We start from the raw sequence: 24,304 nt of genomic DNA, 5'->3' as shown, positions 1-24,304 counted from the left end.
TCTCAGGGGCTGCCTCGGGGGGGGGGGGTTGCAAGAAAATGCAGCCTAGGAGGGTGGGCCCCTTTGAGGTGACACAGCAGGTCAACCCATTAGCTTTCAGGCTGAAGTTGCCGGATAACATGAGGATACATGCAGTGCTTCACAGGTCTCTGCTGTTGCCTTACAGGGAGGGGCACAGTTTCTGGGGGAGGGAACAGGGGGGCCCCACCCCACCTAGCGTAGAAGAAAGGGAACTCTATAATGAAGTGATGGAGATACTTGACTCCAGGTGGAACGGACATCAACTAGAATACCTATTTGCCTGGGAGGGGGTTCCTAGTTCAGGAAACGCATGGATTCTGGTGGGGCGTGTGACTGAGGAGTATCTCATAGAGGAGTTCCACGCACTCTTCTGGCACAAGCCCAAACCCCCGAAGTTGTTTTTTGGGGAAGTGTTTGGACCCACAGTGGACGAGGGTGACTTTGAGGGATTCCCGCCCTCAGGGGAGGGGGAGGGAATAGGGGACGAAGTTGCAGAGGTCTCTGATGAGGAGGAAATTTCCTGGGACCTCCCACCAGGGCAAGGATTGTCGGGGGGAAGCATTTTTTGATTCCACAGAGGAGGAGGACAATTCCTTCATTGTTTTCCCCCCTCCGGCCAACGCCAGTGAGTGGGAAGCAGCTCTGGACCCCACCGATGGGGGGGGGTGAGGGGGAGTGGATGTCAGGGGACTGATATTGGAACAGGGGAGGGAGGCAGGGGAGCTGTTGGGATACAGAGAGCCTCCGAAACCTCTGAAGAGCAGTTCCTCTTCCAATAATTCTTCCTCCATTTTTCCGGATGGCGCAAAATTTTGTTGTTGCACAACCTTTGAAAGTGAAAAAGGTGATAAAGAAGAAATCTGGAAAACAAAAAGAAGTGTTGACTTTAGTCCTTTTCCCAGGGAATAGGAGATGGTGCCTGTGATGGTGAATGAGAATTTTAACACGTTAGTTTTAAAAAGGGTATATTTAAGAAATCTGAAAAATATAATTTCATCATAACATGAATGTACATAATTTTCAGCATTAGGAATTCAGGTAAAAAAATTACTCAGATATAATCAAAATTGGCACCCAAAGGAGTCTCAAGACATGAAGTTTATTAATAAACAGGTTATATTTATAAAATATAATGAAATTAGAGGTTCTGAAAACTGCCCTAATTAACCATGTTAACAAAATAATAATAATAATAATAATAATAATTTATTATTATTATTATTATTATTATTATTATTATTATTATTATTATTATTATTACTACTATATTATTTATATATATTATTTAAATCAAATTCTTGTGGTCTGGTGATTTGCATTAAAATGACAGGAATTCAATCCGAGTATCTCCTGGGCCTGTTAAAAAGGCACATGCTGTGGCCACACAAAGATATTTGAAAACAACCTGCCGTGAGTCAACAAGGTGATCCAGCCGCATAAGAAGCTGGAGTTGCACTCCATTGTTTCTCAGGATGGTTGGATGCCAACTGAGGCTCCCGCACTGTCAAAAACTGTGACCTAGCCATCCAGAGAATCCTCCTTTTATTTTGCCATATCTATTTTCATGTTAAACACATCTAACATGAAGTGGGAGAAAAGGGGGTCCCAAAAGCCAATCAGGAACTCCTATCCGAATTCTTAATTAGCTCTCAAAAGTGAAACTAGCAAAGGGCAGGCAAAGGATGGGGGGGTGTAGGGCAGAGGCAGCTCAAATGGCCTGGACTCTGCCTCTTCCTTCCTGGGGCAAATCAGCCCATATACCCCTCCCCTATTCATTTCCAATCCCCTCTTCTTTTCAGGAAGGAAGGGTGTGGTAAAATTGGTCCCTCTCCAAAGAGTATTATTCCTCAAAAACGCTGTTGAAAGGGGTGGGGGGGTGCATGTAAGGCTGGATGCAGGCACATGAATACAGTGATACAGTTAAATAATTTGGTTCAATGTGTTGTGAAATCCCAATGCAGAAAGATAGGACTCCACATCGCCGTCTGGTACCACAGTATTATAATGCATATAACAGTGTTTCCCAACCGGTGTTCCGCGGCACACTAGTGTGCCGCGAGACATTGCCTGGTGTGCCGTGGGAGGGAGGCGGGCGAGGCGGGCGGCGGGAGCAAGGCTTGCGGACAGCAGCCGGCAGCGCGGAGCATGGCGCGCCCTTCGGAGGACGCCCCGTGCTCCGCGCTGGTGCCGGCAAGCCTTGCGCACCCGGGGGTTCTCCCCCCGAGAGCGCAAGGCTTGCGGGCGGCAGCTGGCAGCGCGGAGCACGGCGCGCCCTTCGGAGGACGCCCCGTGCTCCGCGCTGGTGCTGGCAAGCCTTGCGCACCCGGGGGATCTCCCCCCGAGAGCGCAAGGCTTGCGGGCGGCAGCTGGCAGCGCGGAGCACGGGGCGCCCTTCGGAGGACGCCCCGTGCTCCGCGCTGGTGTTGGCCAGCCTTGCGCACCCGGGGGATCTCCCCCCGAGAGCGCAAGGCTTGCGGGCCGCAGCTGGCAGCGCGGACCACGGGGCACCCTTCGGAGGACGCCCCGTGCTCCGCGCTGGTGTTGGCCAGCCTTGCGCACCCGGGGGATCTCCCCCCGAGAGCGCAAGGCTTGCGGGCGGCAGCTGGCAGCGCGGAGCACGGGGCGCCCTTCGGAGGACGCCCCGTGCTCCGCGCTGGTGTCGGCAAGCCTTGCGCACCCGGGGGATCTCCCCCCGAGAGCGCAAGGCTTGCGGGCGGAAGCCGGGAGCACGGGGCGCCCTTTTGAGGACGCCCCGTGCTCCGCGCTGCTGTTGGCCAGCCTTGCGCACCTGGGGGATCTCCCCCCGAGAGCGCAAGGCTTGCGGGCGGCAGCTGGCAGCGCAGAGCACGGGGCGCCCTTCGGAGGACGCCCCGTGCTCCGCGCTCGTGTTGGCAAGCCTTGCGCACCCGGGGGGCGCGTGGGGCACCCTGAAACAGAGGGTTCCCCATGCTGCGCACTGTAGCCTGCCGCCCGACGCGCGGGGCGCCCTGAAGCAGAGTGCCCCTCGCGCCAGGCAGACATGGGCCAGCCCCACAAGCTCGGGGGACAGCGGGGAGGTGCAGCACCGCCATCCCACTGTTCCCCGACCTGGTTTGGGGGGGGGGAGATAAAGGAAAATTTTTTTCCTTTATTTCCCCCCCCCAAAAAAAGTAGGTGCGTCCTATTTCATAATAAAGTAATTATAAAATACTTTCTTTGTGTTTATTTGATGCCTATTAAAGAGAGTTACTTTATATATAGTCAATATAGGCACACAGTTAATTTTTTAAACATTTTCTAATGGTGGTGTGCCTCGAGATTTTTTTCATGAAACAAGTGTGCCTTTGCCCAAAAAAGGTTGGGAAACACTGGCATATAAAGCAATTTACCGTATTTTTCGCCCCATAGGGCGCACCAGCCCATAGGGCGCACCTAGTTTGGGGGGGCATAAATAAAACAATTTTTATTTCCCCCCCAGGCGCGGGGCTGGGGCGGGGCAAGACCGAGCTTCCCCCAACCCCAGCCCCCAGAACAGGCTGCTCTCCGCAATCCGTGGGAGCCCTCCCACGGCTTGCGGAGAGCTTCCCCGAAGCCCGGGCGTGACTGCTCGGCACGCCCGGGCTTCAGGGTACAGGCAGCTCTGCACAAGCCATGAGAGGGCTCCCGCAGCTTGCGCAGAGCTACCTGAAGCCTGGGCGTGACTGCTCAGCACGCCCGGGCTTCGGAATAAGAGGCAGCTCTGCACAAGCCATGAGAGGGCTCCCGCAGCTTGCGCAGAGCTACCCAAAGCCAGGGCGTGACTGCTCAGCGCGCCTGGGCTTCGGGGTGCAGGCAGCTCTCCGCAAGCCATGGGAGCCCGGCGGTGCACACCGACCCCTCTCGCTCTCCAGGCTTCAGCGAAAGCCTGCATTTGCCCCATAGGACGCACACACATTTCCCTTTCATTTTTGGAGGGGGAAAAGTGTGTACTATAGGGCGAAAAATACGGCATCTTTTTACAAATTTAGTTAAATTATGACAGCTAAATCTTTGGAGTAGCTTTTAGGAGGATACGGAGCACCTACAGGCAGAAGAGAGTGGAAATTCTGTTGCACAACTATAAATCCTTGCACTAATGGTCTGAGTTAGCCAGATACTGCTCATTGTCACAGAATTTAAGGAAATTTAATTACATTTCTTTTACATAAGAAATATGCTTTTTGAGAAAGAGGCACACATTTTGTCCTGCACTGCATCCCAGTGGTGGAAAGATCCAGATGCAACTGGGGTGGAGCAATGAATGCATTTTCCTCTTTGGTTCAGAAGAGTATTTAATATAAACATCCCGATCTGAATCCTGCTTCTAGACAAGCAAGTGCATTATGAAAGTTAAAGGGCAAAGTCCAGGCAGGCAAAACACCAAGGAAGAGTGCAGAGTGCAGCCAGTAAGAGATATGATCCCTTTCACTTTTCCAGCAAAGTCCAATGGAAAAAGAGAGGGAGGAAGGGAGAGAAGGAGATTAGGACAGAGTCTGTGTGATCCAGCCCATGTCTAGGCCTTTCCCCCTGACTGAATAGCAATGTTACCTCTAGCAAAAGCTCCTCTAAAATCAGCACATTGGGTCTCATTCTCAAGGCAGTTGACGGTCTTCTCACTTTTACACTTTCTCACTTTCTCATTTTCTCCTTTGGAGAAGCAGGCTGGGCATCGCAGACCATTTTCAGCCAGCATGTTGCGATCAGGAACTTCCAAGATCAAATGTAAAGTGAGCATGTTAATGTCTTTGTCTGTTTTTGTATCTCTGTGTTATATAAATGGAATCCACCCTAGAAACTTACTGTTCTGCTGGGGCAGCTGCAAGTGTTCTTGGATGAAAACATGATCTAGAAACAATCTGGGTTCAGGGTTGAGCATGGGACAAAGTCACCATTGGTCTCTGAGATGAATGACCTTTACCCAAAGTGGGGTGGGAGAGTGTGAACTTTTAATCTCTCTGAATGTATTCATGCCATCGATTATGGTGTAGCCTCTCTGAAAATATAGTTTCTTAGTCCTCCATTTTTGTACAGAGATTCTTTCTCTCTTCTGCTCTTCAGCAATGAGCTATCCAATAATTTTTGTGAACCGCCCCGAGACACCCAGGTACAGGTTGGTACAAAAATTCAATAAATTCAATAAACAAATTTCAGAGAATGCTGTTAGGTAGGGTCTTATATTTGCACCATTATAACTGCTGGCTTAGGTAGTGCTTGCCAATTAAAAGACAGAGAAGAACCAGCTTAATTCAGGAGGACACTTGAATAAGATAGGTGGGTTGTAAGGTCCATATTTGAAACATCCAATTGAAAGTGAACTTGAAGGGACCATAAGCTATTTATGAGCAGTTCAGGAGCTTAGGTATCCAATTATATCGTATTTTTCGTCCCATAGGACACTCCGCCCCATAGGACGCACCTAGGTTTTTTGGGGGGAAATAAAGGGAAATTTTTTTCCCTTTATTTCCCCCCCAAAAAAACCAGGTCAGGGAATAGCGGTATGGCGGCGCTCCGCCTCCCCGCTTTCCCCCAAGCTTGTGGGGCTGGCGCTGGGGAGAAGCACGCCAGCGCCAGCCTCCAAACCAGGTAGAGGAACAGCCGGATGGCGGCACCAACATCCCTCTCGCTTTCCAAGCTTCAGCGAAAGCCTGTATTCACCCCATAGGATGCACACTGATTTCCCCTTCATTTTTGGAGGGGGAAAAGTGCATCCTATAGGGTGAAAAATATGGTATATCTGATCCTTCTTGGTGCTACTTCAAGGGACAGGAAGAAGGAGGGGCCTGGCTGGAAAGGCAATCCATCCCTAGTAGGTCCCTCCCTGCTGCCTATTAGGTCCCTCTTTTTCACAGTATCTCCTCATGCCCGACTTTCTGTCCAATCTGAATTCCCACCCGTTGAGAGCCCCTAATAGTCCTGAGCTGCTCAACCCAACCTACAGCCATCTGGGGCTGTCTCACCCCATCTGAACGAGGCACAGATTCTCTAAGTACTGCTGATTGACAAAGGATCCAAGCCGTGGCCAAATCCAGTGCACAGCCCTAACATGTTAATGATTCCACAATGATGCAGAAACTTACGGCTGAGAGTTTCATTGTTACAATAGTCAGTGTTGCAGCATTGTGTCTTCATCTCAAAGAATTTACCATCCCCTGCAGTAAAGCTGTAATCGCCTAAGTAACAAGAGTTGGATGGCACACATATATTCTCAATTTGCACTTCCGGTTTTTCTATGAAAAAGAATTTGAAAGAACTATCAGGATCTGGGTGGAAATGTGGTCTATTGCTACTAAAGCACATTCAATATAATGGTTCCAATTTTCTGTGTTACCCGAATCAGGACCTTTTGAAAAATACAATATGGAAGGTATTATTCAATTTGGCAATCTAAAGTGAGGTGCTGTTTATTTATTTAAATGTGTGCACACTGGTATATCATAAAAGGAAAGAAATATTAAAATGTTTTTCAGTTATAATACATAAAAGATACAATAAGAACCATATTAAAAGTAAATAGATTTCAATAAACCAGTGTATTCTTAATGGTCTGCATAGGCCTGGTGGAAAAGAAAGGTTTTCTGCAGGCATTTAAGAGTTCATCTCTCAATCAATCAAGGTTTCTGAGACTTACTCAATGTATGCTTTGAACGGCTAGGACAGGAAATTTATGAAGTTAAAGCATCTGGAACTCTAATTTGAAGAACTTTAATCTGAGGACCCTTGGGACGCTTTGAATCTTAGAAGTTTCTTCAGAATTTTCTGCAAAGGCTGCAATTATCTCCTGCCGATAAATTTCTGGTCTTTTCCCTTCCCACTCTCTCTCTCTTTCCACGTTCCCTTATGTTATTCATGATATTTTCACCTCTGCTTTAAATTAGAGAATTTTGCCCTCCTTCTTTTCTCATCCTACTTCTTTTCTCATCCCTCTTTCTCATCTGACTTCCCCCTCCCTTTTTCTTTTTCTTTTTGTTTCCACTATAATAACATAATTAAGAACCTATCCTCCTTACCCTCAGTTTTGAGGAGAATTTAACCTGACTATACCAACTTGAACAGGAACAGTATTTACCATATTTTTCACTCTATAAGACGCACCAGACCACAAGACGCACCTGGTTTTTGGAGGAGGAAAACAAGGAAAAAAATATTCGGAATCTCAGAAGCCAGAACAGCAAGAGGGATTGCTGCGCAGTGAAAGCAGCAATCCCTCTTGCTGTTCTGGCTTCTGGGACAGCTGCGCAGCCTGCATTCGCTCCATAAGACGCACACACATTCCCCCTTACTTTTCAGGAGGGAAAAAGCGAGTCTTATAGAGCAAAAAATACGGTAATCCAAGATGTCTTTCTATAAAGGTAAAGGTACCTCTATAAAGGTAAAGGTACCCCTGCCCGTATGGGCCAGTCTTGACAGACTCTGGGGTTGGTGCACCCATCTCACTCTATAGGCCGGGGGCCAGCGCTGTCCGCAGACACTTCCGGGTCACGTGGCCAGCGTGACAAGCTGCATCTGGCGAGCCAGAGCCGCACACGGAAACGCCGTTTACCTTCCCGCTAGAAAGCGGTCCCTATTTATCTACTTGCACCTGGGGGTGCTTTCGAACTGCTAGGTTGGCAGGCGCTGGGAGCGCACCCCGCCGCGGGGATTCGAACCGCCGACCTTTCGATCAGCAAGCCCTAGGAGCTGAGGCTTTTACCCACAGCGCCACCCGCGTCCCTATGTCTTTCTATACTTTGACATAAATAACCAACTGAACTCAAACCTGAGAAAAGCAAATGACATGTTGAACAACTTCAGGTTCTGAAAAGCCGGACATTATTTGATGTAACCAGTGAGGACTTCTTGAAATATTCACATCTCTTTTAGGACTACAAAAGTGAACTAATAAAATTTAGAACCTGAGGCAATGAACTGGATTAGGCCGACAAGTGGCTGAAAACTACAGAAAACTACAGAGATTGTACAATCTCTTTTGGACTACAAAAAGAGATTACCATCTGTGATTTCTGTCTTTTACTCTGCTTTCTTTTTTGTTGTTGTTGAAATAACTATATTAACACACTAACATAACCTAAATATATGATAACAAAAGGTCATTGGTGAAGCTAGTGGGACTGCATAATTTGAATAAGCCAATGAGAGACTTCTATTTTCATTTGGGGGATAAAGGCTGGATGAAAACTAAAGAGGAAATAAAGTGATGTAAGGAAAGGACATAAGAATATATAGATAAAGGGTAGAGGAAAGATTGTGTGCCCCCTAGGGGAGAGAGTTAAAAGCAAAGCTAATTACTGAGAAATAAACCATAAAATGTCGGGGGGACTCCAGGAGAGAGAAAGGCATCCCGACAAGAGGAAATCAGAGATTTAGACATTCTATGGTTAAAGATTAAAGAGGAGTTTAAGCAAAGTGAATTACACATGGAAAGCAAATTAGGAGAAATACTGGAACAGATAGATAGGAAAATAGAAAGTGCCATAGGAGAACTTTCTAAGAAGATACAAGACTTGACAGTCAAGTCAAAAATAATTGAGGAAACCAATAAAAGAACCCCCAAAAAATTGAGAGACCAAAAGAAAGAAACAGAAAAATTGAAGGAAGAAGTAAAAGATTTAAATAAAACGCAAGAACAATTATGGGACAATTTAGCCATGACAGAAATGCATTAGAAACAACTTAATTTAAAATTCAGAGGTGTCATAGAAGAAGTAAATGAGAATATAAGAGAAAAAATGGTTAAAGAACTTGCAAAATGGTTAGAAATAAAAGAAGAACAAGTTGCATATACAAGAGAGAGTGCTTTCAGAATAAGAGGGAAACCACAACAAACTAAGTCAAAAAAAATTCCTGGTGATTGTTTAGTAATATTTAATTCTATTGAAATGAAGAACACAATACTAAGAACAAGCTACAAAAGAAAGTTAATGATTGGAGGCCGTCCAATTATCATCTTTAAAGAAATTCCAATCAGGATTCTGCGCAAAAGGGACAATACAGACAATTAACAAGTGTCCTGAAGAGAAACACAATACAGTACAAATGGGAATTCCCAGAAGGGATTTCCTTTTTTTACAAGAATAAAAAGTTTAGATTGACAGACATACAAGAAGCAGGAAAGTTTTTGAGAAGATATGAAAAGGAGCTGGGTAAGGAAGAGGAAAGACATGGAGGAGGAGAAATAGACATGGAGGAGAGGAGAGGGAGGGGAGGGAAGGAGGATGAGGAGGAGAGGAGGGGAGGGGAGGTGGAGGAAGAAGCGGAAGACACAGGATCGGGGGAGGAAGAGGAGGGGAAGAGGTGGAGACTACTGGAAACAGAAGTACCAGAATTTAAATCAGAAACTAGGATAAAGTGTGGTTAGCTATAAACTGAAATGACTCTTAAGTTTTTGTCTTGGAATGTTAATGGCTTTAACGAAAAGTCCAAGAGAAATAAATTTGAGAAAATTGTAAAGAAAAAAAACATTGATGTGATTTGTTGCCAAGAAACGCATGTTGCCAAAAAACACAAACATATTCTAATAAATAAAAAGTTGGGAATAGAATTCATTAATTCAGATTCTAAGAAAAAAAGAGGGGTAGTAATATATGTGAAAGAGAGATTAGAACCTAAATTAATATGTAAGGATGAGGAAGGAAGAATTCTAGGAGTACAAATTAACTACCAGGGAGAAAACTGAACGTGGTAACGGTCTATGCACCAAACACAAATAAAACAGAGTTTTTTAAAAAACTGGAACAAGTTTTACTAGATTTAGAGAACAACAAGTTGGTCCTGCTTGGAGATTTAAATGGAGTGCCAACACCAGAATTAGATAGAAGCTCGAAAAAGAAGAATTTAAATCAAGGGAAACTTCCGAGATCGTTTAATTCACCTTGAGGAAAACTTAGATTTAATAGATATATGGAGACACAAAAACCCTACGACAAAACAGTTCACTCACTTTTCGGAGCCACATCGGAGTTGGAGCAGGCTGGATCAGATATGGATATCAAGAGAATTAACAATAAGAGTGTCAAAATGTGAGATACAACCTAGAACACTATCTGATCACAGCTCAATAATGTTACATCTAAATTGGAAGATCCAGGGTATGTATAAATGGAGAATGAATGATTATTTGTTTGAAAAAGAAGAAGTGATTGAAAAAGCTAAAACCACCTTAAAAGAATATTTTGAGTTCAATATTAATAAGGAGACAAATATGGATATAGTTTGGGATGCCAGTAAGGCAGTGTTAAGGGGTTTTCTGATACAACAAAATAGTCAAAGAAAAAAGGTGAGAGAACAAAAAAAAGAAGAATTAATTAACCAATTAAGAAATGTGAAAAGATCTTGATAGAAAAACCAAAGATGATGGGAACAAGCAATTGCACAAGATGTTGCAAACACAATACTCAATATTAATAAACCAAGAGGTGGAATGGGGAATTAAGTTAATGAAACAAATTTTTTTTGAATTGGCAAACAAAACTGGAAAGTTTCTGGCATGGCAACTGAGAAAAAGAAGAAAACTAAGTGTCATCAATAAAATAAAAGTAGAAGAACAAGTCTTGGAGGACCCTAGGGAAATAAAAAAGAGCTTCCTTAAAATTTTTGAACACCTATATAAAAGAGAAGAAGAAGATGTAACAGAAATAGGAAAATATTTAGAAGAAAATAGAATTAACAGCATATCGGAAGAGGAAAGAACTGCATTAAATAAACCCATAAAAGCAGAGGAAATTCAAGAGGCGATAAAGAGGATGAAATTGGGGAAAGCCTCAGGCCCAGATGGTTTATTGGCCAAGTACTATAAAGTCCTAGAAGAACTTATAACACTGGTGTTATGTGAAGTAATGAATGAGATTTTACGAGGAGGAAGAATACCAGCGTCATGGAAAGAGGCATACATTACACTGATACCGAAAACGGATTCGGACAGACTTAACATTAAAAACTATACACCGATTTCATTATTGAATAATGATTATAAGATTTTCGCAGACGTAATGGCGAGCCGACTTAAAAAGTGTTTAGTCAATCTTATCCATACAGATCAGGCTGGTTTTCTACCAAATAGGCAAATAAAGGACAACATAAGACACACAATAAACATTATTGAATACTTGGAATCCAAAAATGAAATTCCCGCAGTTTTAATGTTCATTGATGCTGAAAAGGCTTTTGACAATGTATTCTGGCGTTTTTTTATAAAATGTTTGGAAATGACAGGGATAGAGGGCACGTTCCTGGAAGGAATAAAAGCAATTTACTCACAACAAAGTGCTAAATTAATTATTAATAACAACCTAACAGAATCTTTTGAAATTTCAAAAGGTACAAGACAGGGGTGCCCTCTGTCACCTCTTTTGTTTATTATGATGTTAGAGATAATTACAAATAAGATAAGAAAAATCCCAGAGATTCGAGGAATTAAAATTGGAGTGAAAGAATAAAAATTGAAAGCATATGCCGATGATCTTATGTTGTCTTTGGAGGAACCAAAAGAGAGTGTCGGTAAGGTGTTAGATATGCTAGAAGAATTTGGAAAACTATCTGGCTTTAAATTAAATAGAACTAAAATGATGACTAAAAATCTGACAGAAGAGATCAAAAACCAGCTTGAAACTCAGACTGGAATTAAAGCAACAAAAAAAGTAAAATACCTTGGAATCTGGTTAACGATGAAGAATATAAATCTGATGGAAGATAACTATATAACTACTTGGAAAGAAATAAGGAAGGACCTAGATACTTTGAACAGAATAAAACTTTCTTGGTCGGGGAGAATGGCGGCTATTAAAATGAGTTTATTACCGAAATTGCTATTCTTATTCCAAAATATACCGAAAATGAGGGGAACCTCAATATTTAAAGACTGGCAGAAAATACTCTCTAAATTTATCTGGCAAGGAAAAAGACCAAGAATTAGATTCAAATTACTTACAGATCAAAGAGATAGGGGAGGATTCGTGGTTCCAAATTTAAAGTTATATACTATGAAGCCTAGTGCCTTTGTTGGGTTAAAGATTGGATTATTATTAAAAATAAAGACCTGTTAGACTTAGAAGGATTTAACTTAAGATTCGGTTGGCACGCTTACCTATGGCGCAACAAGGGACAGGTCCATAAAGGATTTTCTAACCACATTTTTAGAGGGTCACTGCTAGAAGTGTGGGATAGAAACAAAAAATTACTGGAACAAAATACCCCTTGGTGATTATCACCAATTGATATTCTAACAATAAAAAAACAAACATTGAAGGAGAAAGGTGGACCTATGAAGACTTGCTAGTAAAAACAGAGAATGGTTGGAGGATTAGGCCATATGAAGAAATAAAAAACAAATTGACAGGTTGGATCCAATTTCACCAAATCAACTCTAAATGGACTGAAGATAAAAAGAATGGTATGAGTGAGAAAAAATCTAGATTCCAGATTGAAATATTAGAGAGCAAAACAAAACTCCTATCGAAAATAGGAAATCTGCTTGCTGCTTGAATGGGACACTAAGGATGAGGAAGTAAAGGAGGTAATGGTGAGATGGGCAATGGACCTTGGACATAACATAGAGTTTGATAAATGGAAGGCATTATGGAATAAAGGAATGAGATTCTCGGCATGTATAACACTCAGGGAAAATATGTATAAAATGATGTACAGGTGGTATATCATGCCTGTAAAATTGGAAAAAATATACAAAACTGGTGATAAATTATGCTGGAAATGTAAGATCAAGGAGGGTGACTTTTATCACATGTGGTGGTCGTGTGAGGTAATCAGAAAATTCTGGGAATCTATTTATAATGAGCTAAAAAAAATAATCCTTAAATACACCTTCATAAAAAAACCCGAGGCATTTCTGCTGGGGATAATAGGAGAGGAAATCAAAAAGGAAGATCAAACACTTTTTCAGTATGCAACAGTGGCTGCCAGAACTTTAATAGCGCAGAATTGGAAGACATAAAAAACCCAACCATAAATGAGTGGCAATCTAAACTATTGGATTATTTAGAATTGGCAAAAATGACACAGAAAATAAGAAACCAAAAAGGCATAAAGTTTAACAACGAATGGAATAAATTTATGGTATACATGGAAACAGAAGTAAAAAATTTTAAAACCACAGTAGGTGTGACATAACGCCTGTGACGCAAAGAGTTTTTTGAGGAAAAGAAACTGCAGATAGAGATATTCTTAACACATTCCGAAACCGAGATGAAGTGAAGTCAATTTAGTGTTCTGTAAGTTAATGTAAGATAATTTGCTGATGTCTTATGTCAGGTGATGTTCTTTTTCTCTCTCTTTTTTTCTTTTCTCTCTTTATTATTATTATTTTTAAGTTTGTCTTATGTATTTTTTCTCTGTGTATTTATGTTTTATATGTTGTCTTTGTTTTATAATGAATTAAATCCAATTTTTAAAAAAAGAGTTCATCTCTCAATCACAAGCAGTAGACTCTTTCCTCCTTAATCGATAGAACCAGACATTCTTTTTATGTTCACAATTAATTTGCAAAATGCATTAAATTTGGAATTTCTGCAGAACTTCATTTTAGGTCAAATTTATTGCATGAAGAATCATGCCTTTTTGCATACACCTGACAATACATCTGCCATACACTGCACGCTCTCTTCTAGTCGATCCTAACAGCTTGCAGGTTCAGGGCATGCTTCCCTGAACTCCTGTTGTTGAACACAAGACACTTAGCAAGACACTTGCATTGCACCAACTTTACTACCCCCTTATGCCTCTCCCTCCAAGAATGTAGCAGTGATGTTGGAACAGATGATCAAGCAAGCACCATCCCACGCAGGATCGCCCCAAGGCATTTTGGCACTGAAGTGCCAAATGGTACCTGGGTAAAAGGAGTGGTGGGTTAACCAGGAACAAGCAAAGGGATCAAATCAACCTTAACCAATGGTTCAAGTAGGAACCAAAAACCATCAAGGTGGAGGTGTTAGGATATTTCCGTTCCACCTTAAAAGGGAGCAGGCTTTGTGAGTCACAGAGTCTGCGCATTTCCTGATCACAGGAAGTTTATGTTTTCTATTGCTTTCATTTCTCTCTCTGTGTCAGAGACACTGAAGCAGGCAGCCATGTTTTTCTTTGTTCTGATCAACGCTGAATAAAATTTGTAAATAATACTCTCCTGCATGCAACTTTCGCTGTGCATTATCTGCTGATAGAGAGCGTGCATCAGCTCTAGAATGTGGCAGGCTATTTTTGGAGCTCATGTCGCTAATTGCTGATACTGTGTGTCTACGGGAGATCGATGGACGTCCAGAGGCCGCTTGGGGGCCATGATGGACTGTGTTTCCCTGGCAGTATCCCAACAGGAGGGACCCACTATGAATCAAGCTGTGTGACTGAAACCCTTTTTAAGAGGTGAACTACAGGAATACTTCCTTCATGTTGGTGGCTTCCTCATCATTTCATCACTGAGAATTATTTCAAAATTACTTGAGGCCCCCCTCAAGGAGCCATAAAAGTGTGAAGCACCATCATCTCCCATTCTGGTTGCTCAGATTTTGAATAGTTTTTATACATCTGTGAAAGGATTGTCAATTTTAATGTCATTTACGGCAAAGGGGATATTCAGCTTATATTCCAGGCTTATTGTCCTAGATTGATAACCAAAACCAAACTGGAGTTCATTGGTTTGACTCAATAGGGATTTCTGGTTGATGCAAATAAAGTTCTCCAAGCTTGGCGATCAGCACCAAATTCAGCCACTGCTTGTGATCAGGTGATGTTAGATTCCCCATTTTCATATGCAAGCCATGCATTCCTTACTTCAGATGTTGTTGGACTGCATCTCCCATCATCCCTGACTGGTGGGTGGCTAGCTGAGGCTGATGGGAGTTCTAATTCATCTACAGCTGAAGTGTCACAGCTTCCTCACCTCACTTTTTTCATAGGTGAGTTGTTCCAGCATAGACTTCTATATGCTAGTAGAACCCTTAAAGTTCACCTATATCTTAACCTAGGTCAAATCCAACAGCAAAAGACAAAAAGACAGGCAAATCTTACCTATATTTGTACGCAGAACACTGGCAGAACAGGTATACATAACATTATTATTACAAGGTGTATCTGCATTGCTATTATCTGTGAATCCAGTCCTGTTAAACTTATGTTTGCACATTAGACGTACCGCTGAGGACAGGAGGAAAAGATTCATGAATTATCATCATCATCATCATCATCATCATCATTGTTTTGTTTTGCTGTTTGCTTAATGAGGTACAGAGGAGGAGGTGTTCGTGAATTAAACTTTTAAATTAAAAAGTGTTTAATTTAATAAGCATTTTAATAGAAGAGGATGAAATGAAATGAATAAAACACTCATTAATTAAAACTCTTGTAGCCATTGTTCAGAACACTGGTTTAATTATTTCCAAGAAGTGGGGAGGTGTACCCTCCCTTTCTCACAGCCAACTTTTCCTCCCATCCAGACTCTCACTTAAATACATTTTCTTCCCACTGTTTGGTCACAAGCGTAGATCTGAGCCCAATTAAACTATGGCATTTTCTACAAGAGGCACTGAATGCCCCCAATTTCAATGACTTTTAAAGAGGATTAGATAAATTGATGGAGAATAAGACTACTAAGGCTACTAAGTATGACGGCTATGTATTACCTCCAATATCAAAAGTAGCATATTTCAAATAACAGTTGCTGGAACCCACAGTAAGCCAGAGTGTTGCTGTGGTGTGGTCCTGATTGTGTACTTTCCTTAGTCACTAGGTTGGCCAGTGTTAGGACAGGATCGTGAACTAGGGATGAACCTATCTATCCATTTCACTTGCTGTCAATTTCTTATTTTTCTAATTCATTTATTTATCTGCAGCCACTTCCTCTAAGAAGCTCAAGGTAGTGTACATGGTTTTCTCCTCCCCATTTTATCCTCAGAAGATTCCTGTGAGGCAGGTTAAGCTAAGGGATCCCCAGTGAGCTTTGTGGCTGAGTGAAGCCTAGCCTCCTGCATCCTTGTCTGACACTCAAATCACATTCAGCTCCCCAAATTTCCACAATCAACGAGTAGCAGTAGTGAATCTGGATCCTCACCAGTGAGTTGATGTGATCTGTTCCAAGGAGTAGACTTGAAGGTGTCTTTCTTTGTAAAATTTATTTAATTTCTTCCTGCAATGGCCATACTTTGTTTTCTTCCCCTTCCTTTCCTAAGCAACTTTTACTCTCCATTCCAATGGAATTATTCTTCTATCCTATTTTTAAGCCATATTTCCTCCACCTCTCCCAGTAAAGAAAAGCTTATTCACCTTCTTAGCACTTTCCCTGCACTTTGAAATCATGCCCAACATTTTCATCTGGCAATCTCTTGCCTTTGCAAATCCCCCCCTCAGTATCCCTACCCTCACCCACCCACACCCAGAGAGAGAGAGAGAGAGAGAGAGAGAGAGAGAGAGAGAGAGAGAGATCTCCACATTTTGTGTGTATTGCTGAAATGCAGCTTCCATGTCCAAATTTGGTTTGCAGTTCCTCCAGAAGATTAACTTACCTGTCCTTCTTGCAGGGCAGGCTTCCCAAAAAGCATTGGAGCCTAACAGATGATTTGCATACTGTGCACATGTGGTCTTTCCTACCTGTGTGGTTCAGAGTTTTTCATCCGATACAGTATGTTTTTGTCTCCTCTCTTTATGCCCAGTCTCCTAACGCAATGGGTGTAGAAGTACATCCACCTCTGGACTCTATAAAATCCACTTGTACCATACAAAAATATTTCTCTGTCCTACAATCTGCTCCTCTGAGACATTGTTGTTTTATGCAGTCAGGCAACTACAGCTCTTCATTTTTTTTATTTTTAGTAATCTGGATTCTAAAATTATTATTATTGTAACAGCATGCCACTCAGTTTTATAAACCTGTACCTATATAGCAATTTTAAAGCAGAAACTCCTTAAAGAATCCTAAAAGGTTGTGGATAGTGAGAATACAGGCCATTGTCTCTTAGCAAAAGAGGCAGCTGCCATATGTATTGGTGCAGGGCAGCAGGGAAGGTGTCGATTCCCCCTGGTAGGGATACTGCAGGACAATGGACAGCTCCAAGCGAACAACGTGTTGTAAGGAGGCTGAAAAGTCCATTGAGGCCATATAACTATGTCCATCATTAAAGCAGAACAAATGCTGTAATTTGTTTCTTTGGTTGTTCTGCTGCAAACACTAAGTGCTTGTGATAATATTTTTAAATATCTTCCCGCAATGGCTGTGACCGCCAACCATATTCTTCAGTGCCTGATTGTAGCCCTCATTTGCGACAGCCATGTGCACAAACTGCTAATACTATCGCATCCAAGGTCTATGAGAAGTTGCTGGGTCCTTGATGAATAAAAGTATATTCTGAGCCTGTTCCTCAGTCTTTGCTCTTACTTGATGTGGGAGTCTTACTGAGTTGGAAGGAGCAAAATACTGATCAAGGTACAGCTCAGGTGACTGCTCAGCTGGCATGGCTCAGGACTGTTGAAAGGTGGCAGGGACACACTGCTATGCACTGAATGACTCCAAGATAATTACTGAGAACTAATTAAATCATATTATGGAACTTTGCCCCTCCTTGTTCTAATTGTGTCAGATCATTGGGGGGGGGGGTACTTTGACTCAGCTCATCTGTTTGCTGATGACTGTCCTTAGCCACATTGTCTTGAATAGAACCCAGCTAGTTGCTTATACCTGCTTCAAATCCCATTTTTCATTTCCAAAAGATAAGAAGAGCCCTGAAGTACAGAAGAATCCTTCTTGGAGTGGCTGTTCAGATGTCCATGGGTACAGGAATATCATGATAGGAGGGTGGTAGGCCACTCCCACTGTGCGGGTGGCAGTAGCGGCCCCGTGAACCTGGGCCCTTATGCCTCTTTCGCTGTCTGGAAGGCTAACAGCAGCTCTGGCTGTGCTCATTTTGCTCTTCAAGATATGGCAACTCTAATAGGCTGCAGTGATGGTCACCAACTCAGATGACTTAAAAAGAGGATTAGAGAGGGCATGTTTTCCCACAGTGCCTATGTTCTACTTCCACTGTCAAAAGAAGTTTTGCCTTTGAATAATTGGTGCTGGGGATTTTTGATGGACAGAATATTGTCACAGTCTTGTCCAGCTTGTAGGCTTTCGACAGGGATCGGTTGGGATGCTGGACTAGATGGGTGATTGTCCTGATCCAGCATCTTCACCTTGTGTTTAAATGGGTGAGGGACAGCTTTTTGCCTATTTCTTTCTTCTCTTTCCACTGCTCTTGGACACAGAGCAATATCCTCATTTCCCACTAAACCAGCCTCACACTGATGGGTAATTATGGTTCAGCATAAATCTCCTCCTTCTGAATTCAAGAATTCACAACAATGGGGCAGTTGGGGAGTTGGAAGCCTAGTGGTGAGAGTCAGCCCTCAGGATCCGTGTCTCTTCCTTTTTTGCTGTTGATGGAGGGAGATGGGATGCAGGACACAGAGAAAAGTGTGCTGTATCATAGTGTGTCATTATACTTATTATGATAAATATAAAGGATTGTGTGAAATAAAAAATTGGTTCTAAAATGTGCATCTTTCAAATCATTAGTTTGGAATGGGGAAGTATGGTATATGCTGATATAAAGCACCAGAGTTTTGTTTTTAATGTAAAACAGAAGGCAAACAGAGGTTTGACAATTTTTGAATGCATGGTTATGTCATCTAACCCCAATACAAGAGGACACATCTCTCAACTAAGTGAAATGAGAAAAAAGTTAGAACAGGTGGTGGAAGAGACTGGCTGGGCCTAACAATCTTTGTATGTTCAGGTACCTTAACCTTTTTAAAACACAGCATACAAAAAGTCATATTTAAAAGGCAATGGACATTTACGCCAATCCTATGGGCCTTCTACTCTGACCATTCCTTACAGTTGAAGAGTACATTCACCCTGGAGGCAAAGTTATTTTCAAGCTGATTTGAACGTATACCCCTCAACAGTCCCAATTTGGCCAGAATGGACACGTAATTCATTAAGCTGTCATGGGCTGTGCCTTGATTCCAGGGCCATCAATCACCTCAGGACACTCAGCCATTAGCGTGTTACTGCCGCCCATAACCTGTTAAAGTTTGTGGGTCATAAATCCTTTGACCCACGGAGTCTGCTGCAACAGCACTGCAATAAAATTGTTTTATTGCCACTCCAACAAACTTCAATGATGCCCACACGCTTCCACTCCCGCGCTGCCACTCTTCTCAGTTGTCGGACAGTTAAGAGTTAACACTCCAGGAGCGTTTTTATCAGCTGGGTGCACTGCCCACATGGCCCGGGCATTTTCCATTGATCTATGCTCTCTGGGGGCTGCTGAGAGCAGTCTGTCTGAGAATGTGAGCAAGGTAGTTTCGTTTTGTTAGAGAGAGAAAGCTGCAAGCAAGCAGCTAGATTCTGTAGGTTTCCCAGAAATCCTATATTTTTATAGTGTAACATGAAGCCCTTTTTTCATATTGGATGCAGTCTTTTTAAGGAACTCTGTGCAAATCAGCCAGATGCCTCTTCCAGTCTAACCACACCTACACTCAAAACAAAACAAAACAAATCCTTCCAGTAGCACCTTAAAGACCAACTAAGTTAGTTCTTGGTATGAGCTTTAGTTTTTTGCTAAATCAGGGAGGAAAGATAGAGCAATTACTGCAAAAGTTCAAGATGGCAGACTGCAAACGTGTCAGAACACCAGTGGAAACGTGTTTTCTGAAAGACAGTCAGTCTGAGGTAAAGCCAGAGTTCGAGAACTGGGAGGTGTTTCAATCTGCTCTGGGGAGTCTGCTATATCTCTCACAATGGTGCAGACCCTATATAGCTGTTGCTGTTAATCTCCTAAGCAGAGAGGCTGCAAAACCCAGTGTGGTGGCCTGGAATGGTGTAAAAAGTGTTCTTAGGTATCTGCAAGAGACCAAGTAGTATAGTCTCACACTGTCAGCTAAGGGACATGCACAGATTCAGTGATGGGCAGATGCAGATTGGGCCAACAACTCAGACAGGAAGTCTATCTCTGGAATGGTTGTAATGTACAGAGATTCTGTAATTGGCTGGAGGTGCAAAAAACAAAGCCTCATTGCTCTGTCATCAACTGAGGCAGAATTCAGCGCTCTTTCAGGAGTGTGTAGACAGCTGGAATTCTACACATGTCTGGTCCAGGAGATATGTGGAGTTTGTTGCCTACCCATAACAGTGTGGGAGGACAATCAAGCTTGCCTGAAACTGGCAGAGACAGGCCAATTCAATGCCCGGACCAAGCATTTGGACATACGGTTCAAAAACGTGTGTGAGGGTGTTAGGACAAACATGATCAAACTGAAGTATTGTCCTAGCGAAGAGAACCTTGCTGATGGTTTTACCAAGCCCTTAAGTTTCCCGAAGCACAGAGAGTTCTGTGAGGGGCTAAACATGGGTTGAACTGTTTGTACATTTGCACCCAGGTCATTGCGAATGAGAGGGGGTGTTGTGATTCTGGATAGTTAAGAGTTAACACTACAGGAGCATTCTTATCAACTGGGTGCACTGCCCACATGAGTCAGGCATTTTCCTTTGATCTGTGCTCTCTGGGGGCTGCTGAGAGCAGTCTGTCTGAGAATGCGAGCAAGGTAGTTTCGTTTTGTTAGAGACAGAAAGCTGCCAGCATGCAGCTAGATTCTGTAGGTTTTTCTTTTCTGTTTTTGTATGCTTCTAAATAAAGAATGATAGAATAGAAGCACTGGTGTCAAGCTGAGTTATTGAGGACACCACGCAGACACAGACAAAGCCTTTTTACACTGCGTGTGAACTCTGCTAACATCTGGCAACTGAGAAGAGTGGCAGCACTCGAGTGGCAGCGTGTGGGCGCCGTTGAAGTTTGTCGGAGTGACAATAAATCAAACTCCGTGGGCCAAAGGATTTACAACCCACAAACTTTAACATGGCTGCCACATCTCTTTGAGGTTTAGAAAGTGGTGTGAAAATATACTAGCTTAGACTACGTCAGATTTGTTGATTTCTGTGTACATATTTCCCCAAATGTTCCCAAAATCTTAAGTGACCTTCTTCTGACATTTTTTTATTCCTATTTGGTAACTGGATTCTTACTCCACTGTTGTCTTATTTTTCTTAAAGAAATATGTATTCTGTACTTTTTGTGGATATTTGGATGCAGTCTTGATCCAAACCAGTACCTCAGATCCTTTCGGGAAGCCTGGCTGTTATGTTCTGCTGGAGACATCTGAAAAAAGCTCTTGCTTTCTGGAATCACCCAGATGTCCCTTGTACCCACCATGGCTTTAAAAATAAAATAAAATAAAATAAAATAAATAAAATAAAATAAAATAAAAAAATAAAATAAAAAAATAAAATAAAATAAAATAAAATAAAATGCTTAATGTGCTGCAAGTGGTGGTGGTGGGAAATCTGAACCTGGTGCCAGTTACCAGGTGGAGAGGTGGAGAAGTGGGCATCTCCCAGGGTGAGAGGCTGGGTGAGAAAAGGGAAAGTACAAGGTGAAAATGGTTCCGGTTAGCGCCAGCGCTTAATGGCGGATTTCCCTTGGAGCTCTCGAGGGGGATCTGCTTCGTAGGTTCGGGTCCCGCAGTTACGGCGGAGCGGGGACCCTTAAAAATCACAGGCGCAAAGCCTGTGAACTGGAGACTCAGTGGGCACCTTTGTGCCCCCCCCCAAGCTGTGAAGGAGCCTTTTTAAAGGCTACGGAACAGCAGCGTTGCTGAGAGTCGTTTCACCCAGCCTGCGAAGTGAAGCCGCGTCGCCATTAGCGGAGAGCGCTGACTTCTTCCTGAGAATTGGAACTAAAAGAAACAACTATCCGTGAGTAGGATAAAAGTTCAAGGATTAATTGGAAGTCAAAGTTAAAGGACGGAAAAGCAATAAAAAGGATCTCTGCTTTCCGTTCTGCAGTAAGATCAAAGCAAAGGACTTTTAAGCTATAACTATTGAAGATGTGGTGGTGGGATAAGTAATCCACCGTCAAAGAGACAGGGACCTCCCCCCCCCAAAGGCAGGAGAGGGGGGGAAGAAAGTCTACATTACATTCCTGCTTTTTTAGAAATAAATTAAAGTGTACACCGCTATTCTTAACCCTGGGAACGGGCTGCCGGAGAAGAGAAGCCGGCTGTGGACTGTTGCTACATTAAGGCAAAAAAGTAACTGGGACATTAACTTTGGATACTCTCAGACTGGAAACATTTCTACTTTGTTGCATTCAGAGGATTTATGCAGGACAGTATTTTGGTGGCTTCTTAAGAAATTCTTAAAGAGACTTTGAGATTGTTCTAAAAGATTGTGGGACTGGTTTACAAGTAAGAATGTGCTTATAGTAAAAACTGAAAAGAGAATTTGAGATATTTCGCCCTCTAGAGGAATTGTGGATGGTTTCAGCAACAATTGGATTTTATTTTATTTTTTTATTTTTTAAATAAATTTTTATTTTATTTTTTTTATAAATTTTTATTGAATTTTCACATTTTTAAAACAACACAAAACAAAAAAAAAAAACAAAAAAGAAGAAAGAAGAAAAACACAAATAGATTTTTTCATAACCTTCTTTCCCTGACTTCCCCCCCCCATGCATCCCAATTCTCCTATATAATTCAGCAAGTTCTTGTTTCACTCCTTAAACCTATTCTTGTTATACTTAGAGTTAATTCCCTTTGTTAAGTCCAATTTACTTGTCTACTTCTCTTATATACATTAAACCCATTTTCTAAGATCGATCCAGGTTCTTATACCATAAATTCCCACTTTTTCATATTAAAATATAGATTAAAACTATAAAATCCAAAAATCATAAGATGAAGTAAAATTTTTCCCCCTTTCCTCCCTGCCCTGGTATCTGTCCCTTCCCAGATCACTGTCCTCTTGTAGAACTCTTAGCCTGGATTTCTCACATCAGAGGCTTTTAAGTCCCTTTGAGTCTCTCTTTGCCTGTTATGTTGGTAGTCCTTCTTGTAGATCTCCAGGTCTCGAGGGATGTCTGGCACAATCTCTTCACTTTCTCTCCAGTCGAATTCCAGTCGAGTTTGCTGCCAGGGTTCTGCCAAAGGTTCCCCCAGATCACAGTCAGCAAGGCCAGAAAAGAGGAGGAAGCCCCAGTTGTGTTTCTTTATTCCTTTAACTTTAACTTCATAGTGTCCATGGACTTCCTCCTTTGCTTTTCTCCTCTCATAACTTGTAATCCAAGAGAGTTCTCTGTTCCCTGGCTGCACAAATTCATATTCCTGCACTTTTTCCCCTCCAGTCTCCTTTTCCACCAGCTCCAAAGATGTTTTTTCTGGTTCAGCTGTAGAATCTTCCGAAATCAGATCCTCCTTTCCACCAGCAGGGTTGTTTGTTTTAGAAATCAAGGTCATGAGCTGCTTTTCCATAACCATCTCTTGCTCTTGTAGAGTTCCCACGAGAAAGAGAGCTCTTTCTATTTCTGCTAGTAGTTTTCCTTCTGCAGCCATTGTAATATCACTGGTTTCCCCTAGGGGGATTGCCATTTTTCAAAGTTCCCCACCAACAGTCCTTTACTTTATGGTTACTTGTTATTACTTTGTTTCCAATCACTTCTAGTTCAATGTAACACCTTTAAGTCAGAGAGATATAGAGATACAGTTCTTATCTTGATCCAGCCGTTTGACAGCTCAATTGACAGCTGTCAAACTCCCGTTTTTTCAGGCTAAGTTGATACAGGACACTCCAGGGTCCCGGAGGGGGGGGGGTTCATAAAAACTTTCAAAAAACGCCTCTTTCCTCCAGCACAGCTTTAAATAAAAAGATAGAAGCTTATTCTCACAAATTAATGGAATCTCTTGTCAGTCCCGAAAGGCACAAAAAGATTTTTTAATCCGATCTTAGGTTTCCGTTCCTTGCTTCAGATTGTCTGCATAGGAGGGGGGGTGCGGACTTCCCTTTAGCACAACCCCCCCGTTCGTTCCAGATTAAGGATAAATTTCTTCTAAAATCCGAATTTCGTTCTACTCACGGGGTATTTGTTTCCAGTCCAAATGTCGGGAAGAAAGTTGACGCTCTCCGGCAATGGCTTGCGGCTTCGCTCCGCCGAGGTAGCGGTCTACTCTCAGCACCACGCCACTCCTCGTACCTTCTCCGCAGCCTTTGAAAAGGCTCTTTGACTGTCGAGGAGGGCGTTTAAGGTGCCCACCGAGTCACCAAGTCCACAGGCATCCGCACCTGTGGTTTCTGAGGGTCCCCGCGTCGCCGGCACGGTAAGACCCGATAAATTTTTATTGATTTTCCAAACACATAATGAAAACAAACAATACACAAAACAAAAACATACAAACATATAAACACGTATAATTTCATAAT

General features: G+C 42.5%; 1 long non-coding RNA gene across 1 annotated transcript; it reads right to left on the bottom strand.

The window, feature by feature from the left end:
* Positions 1 to 792: 792 nt before the first annotated feature.
* Positions 793 to 15,186, bottom strand: LOC310851835. Its single transcript, XR_014567859.1, has 4 exons — positions 15,028 to 15,186; positions 6,096 to 6,245; positions 4,567 to 4,725; positions 793 to 881 (listed from the first exon to the last, which is right to left on the bottom strand). It is a non-coding gene; the product is annotated as an uncharacterized lncRNA (long non-coding RNA).
* Positions 15,187 to 24,304: the final 9,118 nt, after the last annotated feature.

This window comes from Podarcis gaigeae (assembly GCF_964106915.1).
Source record: "Podarcis gaigeae genome assembly, chromosome: 8".
Lineage (NCBI taxonomy): Eukaryota > Metazoa > Chordata > Lepidosauria > Squamata > Lacertidae > Podarcis > Podarcis gaigeae.
This window is presented reverse-complemented; position numbering and strand designations above follow the sequence as displayed.